This window comes from Elaeis guineensis, chromosome 5 (assembly GCF_000442705.2).
Source record: "Elaeis guineensis isolate ETL-2024a chromosome 5, EG11, whole genome shotgun sequence".
Taxonomy (NCBI): Eukaryota; Viridiplantae; Streptophyta; class Magnoliopsida; order Arecales; family Arecaceae; genus Elaeis; species Elaeis guineensis.
Genome location: NC_025997.2, coordinates 1,215,691 through 1,223,646, shown reverse-complemented (window position 1 = coordinate 1,223,646; position 7,956 = coordinate 1,215,691).

Genomic DNA, 7,956 nt, shown 5'->3' with positions numbered 1-7,956 from the left:
ATCTCCACTTATTTTGTGCGACAAAAGCCCTCTTCCAGGTCTCTCTCACGTTCACAAAAGGTTTTCTCTCTTCTTTCTTACATGGAAAGTGGTTTAGATCAAATCAAAAAGGAATAAGTTTGGATTTTGAATTCTATGAGATAGAATTTTAGAGATCCAAAACTCTTTCAATTTTGCACCGAATTTATCCAAATTTTTTTGGAATTTTCATGGCTTTTAGGGTATATATTGTGCACCCTTTGCTAGTGATTCATGCACGAAAATATGGAGGAGGTGCTCAAGAGTTGGGCGTCCCTTAACTTGCCATGTTTGGATAAGCCTTGACTAGGTGTTTGACCTAGACAAGGACTCTATCATATCTCTCTATATAAGATGAGTTTCTTCATAAAATTTTAGGAGAAGACAGAGATTTGAGGGACCTTTGTGCCATCCAAAAATCAGAGAGAAAGACCTTTGGGTCGTGGAGATATAAAAGATGCAAGTTAGGGTGTCTAGAGAGAAAAATGTGAAGAAGAAGAGGGTCTTCTTCTAGGGTTTTTTTTGTTTTCATATCTTTCCTCCCTCCATCTTGAGTTTCCTGAGAGTATCTCAGATCTGAAACTCCTCCTTCTATTTTTCATCTTTGAAAGAGTCCAAATCAAGAAGAAGGAGGCACCTGATCAACCATCAAAGAAGGATCAGCGCAGTACTAGCATACTATACTGATTTTCTGAAGTAGGACTTCTGATCGAGATTCGTGGGCTCGTGTGGATGACTCCTAGAGGTCGGACGCGTGTGCGGCTTGCAACATCATCCTTAAGCCCGGATCAGCGAGGTTAGAGCATCTAACTTGCAAGGTAATAGATCTGATCTATTATTTGATACATACATTAGATGTGGTATAAAAACATGTTGATATAATCAACATGTAGTTCATGCTATATTTATATATTTTAATTTTTGATTTAATACTATGTAATAATCATGTAATAGGATCTTAGATCTAGAGATTCTCTGATTTTAGAAAATATATTTTGATTTATTTTAGTCTTCTGCTGTATGATCTTGAAAAAGTTTCAAGATCTAACCCTGAAACCCTAGATCTGGTTCCTACACCAGCAACCCAATGAAAGAGAGAGAGTATGGCGAGAGGCAACTACTTCATCGTTTTCCACCGACAGTCTGTCTGATGAACCCAGGGTGGAGTTATCCACCATCCACTTCAAACAGGTCTATGCAATTGGTGTCGGTGCCCGAGATAGCTGACTTGCAGCTATTCGATAACCTAGTCTGTCAGGTCCAGACACTGATGACGCCATCCAACATCTATGATAGATTGCAGAGCAATGATAACCTCCATAGCTTATTTTCCAACCCATACCATCTCGACACCAGCCAGGTGATGAGAACAACAACTAACCTACGGTTGGTGTGATTAGTATAACCTCAAGCTTCAGTAGATGTAGGGGGTAGAAGACCATGCCAAAAATCAAAAGAGGCAAAAAGAGTGACCAAGGAACATTGTTGATCTCTGAAGGGTTTAGATTCTCCATGATGATGTTGTTGCCATATTAATGATAATAGCCAATGGAAGGCTTCGGCAGAACCTCCACTCGTTGGATGTGAAACTCCAAGAACCTCCGAATGTGCTATTGGTAAGATTTGTAAATGCTCAATTTCATTAATGAATTTACTCTATCAAATTCTTATAGGTTTATACAAGCCAAAAAGGTCGGACAATTACCGATGATGATTATGCATCCTCGGCTATGAGTTGGGTACAACAATAATTGCAAATATTTGAACAGCAGTCTGAACCCCAATGACTAGATCGGAGGATCGATCCCTCAGAGATATCTCGGCTTAGGCTGAAATCTTCAAAATTTTATTTGGTAAGGCACCGACGATATAGAGTTATCCTAATCCAAGTTAGGACCTCCACAATCTAAACATCTTAAAAAAACTCCGATGACATAGTATAGCCACGATAGGGCAAACCCTCTGAAGACCCCATATAGCCATCTAGCACTCTTTGCCCATGAGTGAGTCATGCAGAGGTCAATGTCGACGACGGGGCCAACCTTTTGAGGACCCCATATGGCTATTTGGTGCTCCTCGTCCATGGGTGAGTCAAGCAAAAGTCGATCCTGCCGACGATGAGGTAAACCCTCTACGGACCCCACATGGCTATCTAGCACTCCTCACCTATGGATGAGTTGAGTGGAGGCTGATGCCAATAATGGAGCTAATATTTTGAGGATCCCATATGGCCATCTGATGCTCGCTCCCTTAGGCTCTTAGGTATCAGAGCCCTAATGATCAGATCAAAATAGATCGACCCTTCAAAGATATCTCAGCTCCAATCGAGATCTCTGAAATTATGTTTGACAAAACATCGACGACGATGATAATGGTATATTTAAATTACAAACTGAGCTCCAACGACTGGATCGAAGGATCGATCCCTTAGTGATATTTTGGCTATGGCTGAGACCTTCAAAATTTTGTTCGACATGGTGCTGACAATTAGGGAATATCCTGACATACGTTAAAACCCCTACAAACTATTAGATGTATATCCTAGAAGTCAGATTAGCTGACATATATACACATTCTAGAGGTATAATTTTATAATTAAAATGTTAAAATCAATAAAATTAGATTATTTTTCATTCATATTGTATTTAAATTATGTCCATCAATCATTCAAAAAATTAATGGATGATGACACGTATTTTCAAAAATTAAAAATTTGAAGCACATATCATTAGTGGTTAATTCATAAATGCTCTTGATTGATGGATCGTCACAGAGATGATGACTGATCTGAATAGATTGGTGCATGGATCATTTTTCTTCTAGAATAAATGAGTCTTGAGTCTACAATATAGGTATACTAGAGTGAGAGTACAAGTACTTGATAGAGATCAAGGATACTCATGATCAACATGAAAAGTCACTAGGATAGCTATCCACTCGTCGGTGACTTGCTCAAAGTTACAATTACATGGATAGTTCTTTGACATGCGGTATCTCAGCTATTCACAACAGGGTTGCTGTAGTTTGACTATACCAATACTTAGTTATCTAGCCATTCAAAATTTTGAGGTATTGTTGACTACAGTAGGTCCATTGTAGGAATATGATACGCACCAAGATGGGATCTGTCAATTCTGATAGATAGGAAGAGATCCTATACAGTTCATGAGACTGAATTCTAAAATTCATGATCATGGTAGGTGAATGATGAAAAAAAAATTATTAGATTTCATATGGACTCGAGTCGATTGAACCTAATATATGACGGATGAATGACTTTGATGAGTTATTCTTGACCTACATTTTATCGAAACTCATGACAGAAAAATCAAACTATACGATAACTACACCTAGAGGTTCAATATTTTATTCTGTTGGGTTGTCACTATATACTGCTAGATATCACTGGTGGATTGTGAGACCCGTTGAGCATCGTCTTGATGATCGATGATCCTTGATGATTAGAATTAAAATTATTCTAACCCATTGAAAAAAAATTTGATGATATCATAATAGGGATCATAGTATATCTCACTATCAGACAGAATAGAACCAATAGGATCATATACAAAAGATATTTTTATCCAATCAGATAATTGATCTGTGATTATGAATCACATAGGGATCTAATTATCAATATGATTGATAATTGATCCAATATAATTGTTGCAATTGTCAAACTTACTGAGTGTTAGTAAGTTGTAGGAAGATTAATTAGCAATTGAATTGCTAATTAGCTCAATTTGATTAAACGATGAGATTCGGATCAAGTTTAATTGAATTAGATTCAATTTGATATTGTTTGAATTTAATTAGATCAAGCCTAATTGAGTTATGAGATAACTCAATCATAAGAAAGAACAATTTATGATTCGATCAGAACTTGGATTTAACTTATTCCTAATTGGATTAGGAACTTATTGAGGAGAATGGATTCCCAATTAGATTAGGTTTTCTCTTCTCTTTGGATGCGATCAAATCAGATTTGATTGAATTTAATTGAAGCACCAACCAAATGAGAGTCCCATTGGATTGGGACTCTCTCTCCCTAGTGCCACCCCCACATGTGCACACCAAAAAGGAGGAATGCCCCAATCTTTTTTTGTTTTTTGCATGAGAAAACCCACACTAAAGCCTTCTCCACGCCCCATTTTGTCCCACTAGTGATTAGGATTGGTTTGGTTTAAAGTTTGAATTCAATTTTAAATTTGACTCAAGATTGAATTTAACCTAATATAACCTAATCTAATCTTATCCACCCCTTCACTTGAATGCCAAATAAAATAAGGGGAGTTAAGGGGTGGGTGATAAGATTTTAAAGGAGGTTTTCACGTTTAAAAAAAAGAGAAGAGAAAAAAGGGTGTGAGTTCTTTCTTAGGGGCATGAGTCTTCTTGGGGCTTTTCTTTTAGGCGGGTGAGGCTCCAATGGGTTCCATCTTGGCATGGGATTTTTAGGAAGAGAAAAAAGAAATGGAAAAGGGTTCTCTAGATTTTAACCTTCCTTCATCTTCTTTCTGCTCTTCTTCAAGATCTAAGAGAGTCTTTGAGATCTGAAGAAAAGTTTGCATCAACCATCAAAGAAACAATTTCTGCAAGAGAGATAGCATCCCAATGAAATCAAGAGCCTCTGATCAGATCGAAAGTTTCATGTAAATATCTATAAAGGCCGAACACGTGTGTCACTCTGCAGAAATCTCACTGAATTATCATAATCATCGGATTGTGGTGTTCTGCTATCCATGCAAAAGTGAAATAATTTTTATTTAAATCTGATTTAAATTTTAGCATCTTAAAATATATATAATCAATCCTGATAGCCTGTAGATTAGATCTATTTAATGTATGTTAGATAGATTAAAGTGTTTAATCTAGATCAAAAAAATTTTTGCTGTGTGTTCTGATTCTGCATGCATATTTCCAGATGTACGACATCTTTCACAAACAAGAGTCTTGGAAAGAATTTGAAGACACAACCAAAGTCATTGACTTGGCAGATTCTTCCCCCATTTAAATAGACTTCAGTTGTAACTGTTGCTCCTAGATTGATTTTGATGATTACAAAGCAGATTGAAGGGATACAAATATTTTAAATTGAAAAAGTCTTTATGCTCTTCAGGGGCAAAATCATAATTTTACTAAAATCCTGATTTGATAGTATCATTTGGTAGAACAAATGATTTGTAATCTATTGATGAAAATTTCATTGTTTTTGGGCTTATATTTTTGAAGTTATGAAGGTTTGAAGTGCATGAGTCGACTCATGAGTCAACTCATGGCACAATGAGCTGATTGGCACGCAAAAATTTTCCTTGGCACGCTGGATTTTTGGCTTGGCACGACCTGTGAGTCGACTCATGAATCGACCCACAAGGCATGAGTCGACTCATGAGTCGACCTCTGCTGATTTGGGCCAAAAAAAAATCCAGAAACCAAATCTCTGGTCTTTGCAACAGAAGTCGACTCATGACTCGACTCCTGAAGCATGAGTCGACTCATGAGTCGACCCCTGCGACGGAAATCATCCGCAATGACTAGTTTTTTGCCCGTTTTAATTGCCTTTTATGCTCCCTAAAAATGCTCTAACGGCTCTTTTTCTCCCTAATATGTTTTCTCTTGTTTCTTAAGGCTATAAAAGGTTTCAAATGGTGAAAGAAATTGCGAAGATAAAACATATATACAAGAGGATCCAAAATCTACACGAAAAAGTCTGAGATCAACGAAATACTCAAAAGAAAAAGAGAGAGGATCCACAATATACACGAGAGATTGTGAAAGAGAAAAGCAAGAGCATTCAAAGAGAGGATTTTTCAAGCCAATTGTTCAACCTTGGTCAAGAGATCTTTCAAAGCCTTCAAGAAGTCTTCAATCAAAGTTCACCTTCTCCTCAAGCGTTCATTCAACTTTTCATCCACCTTGAGGAAATCCAAAAGGGGATTCTTCATTTGAGTAAAGTATTTTTATTGTTATATTCGCTCATTTAAGGAGCTATTATTGTACTTATTTGTGCTCTAAACTGTCTTACTCTTTGTGAGTAATTGATCTTGTTTTTGGAGGGTTTCCAAAACAAGAGAAGGTTGATCCGAACCTGAAATCGGAGTGTTTTGGGTTAGCTTGTACCCGAAAAATAAGTGGACTAGCTTGGAATAGCTAGTGTCGGAGTTTCCGACGTTTTGTATTCGGGTTGAATACAAGTATAGTGGATTGAAATTCCCAAGTAGGAGCTTGGGGAGTGGATGTAGGTGCAAGGTTGGCACCGAACCACTATAAATTCTTGTGTTTGTGGTGTGCTTTATTGTTTCTCTTTATTTCTTTATTATATCCTTGCATTCTTGCTTTAAGAAATTAATCTTGATTTAAAGTCTTTCTTCTCATTCATCAAGCTTTTAACAAATACCTTTCATAAGTAATTAGTTGAGTTTAAAATATTTAAAAACCCAATTCACCCTCCCTCTTGGGTTGTATAGCTGGGCAACAAGTGGTATCAGAGCCCGGTGCTCTAGCCCTTCTTTGATCTAACAATCAAAGAGCCAAAGATCTATGGCAACCCATGTCGGTACTTCTCTAGCCGAGGGGCAATCTACAAACCGACCTCCACTTTTCAATGGGTCTAATTACACCTATTAGAAAGCTCGGATGAAGATATTCATACAAGCACTCGACTATGATATGTGGAGTATCATAGTGAACGGTCCTCACACACTCACCAAGATTATAGATGGTGAGGAGTCAACCAAACCCGAGAAAGAATGGGATGAGGTTGATAAGAAATTGGCACAACTAAATGCTAAAGCTATGAATGTTCTTTATTGTGCACTAGATGCAAATGAATTTAATCGCATTTCTACTTGTGCATCTGCTAAAGAAATATGGGATAGGTTAGAAGTAACCCATGAGGGAATAAATCAAGTAAAAGAGACTAAAATAAACATGCTAGTGCATAAATATGAATTGTTTAAAATGGAGCATGATGAGTCCATAACTGCTATGTTTACTCGTTTTACTGATATAAGTAATGGTTTGAAGAGTCTTGGCAAATCTTATACTAACAGTGAGCTTGTAAGGAAGATTCTCAGGTCATTGCCAAGAATTTGGGAAGCAAAAGTGACTGCCATCCAAGAAGCAAAGGATTTGAACACTCTACCTCTAGAAGAGCTTCTTGGATCTTTGATGACTCATGAACTTAGCATGAAGCAACATCAAGAGGATGAAGTCAAAAAGAAAAGAACCATTGCCCTCAAATCAACAGCTTCGCCTGATGATGAAATGGATGACACCGAAGATGAAGAACAGGATGAAGAGATGGCACTCATCACCCGAAGATTTAAGAAGTTTCTAAGAAAAAAGAAACAAGGGATGAGAAAGAAGTTCACAAAAGGGGAACAAAGCAAAGAGAAAGAGAAAGATCAACCCCTTATATGCTACGAGTGCAAGAAGCCGGGACATTTCAAATCCGAATGTCCACAACTGAAGAAAGGTCCCAAAAAATTCAAAAAGAAAGCAATGATGGCGACTTGGAGTGCGAGTGATGACTCAAGCTCCGATGAGAAAACCTCAACAGAACAAGCCAACCTGTGCCTTATGGCACACGAAAATGAGGTAACTTCTGAATCCACTAGTGAATTTACTTTTGAAGAATTGCATGAAGCATTCTATGATTTAATTGATGAATTAAAGAAACTAGGGATGAAAAATAAAGAACTGAAATTGAAAAATCAGTCCTTAGTGAAACAAGCTGAAAACCTTTCAATTGAAAGATCCACCTTGATTCAAGAAAACCAAGCCTTAAAGAATGAAATTAACAAACTGAAACCTATAGTAGATAAGTTCACCTTAAGTTCAAACAAACTAAATATGATTCTCGATAATCAAAAAGCTGTATATGATAAGGCTGGACTTGGCTATAACCCCTTGAAGAAACAAAAATTTTTGAAGAATATT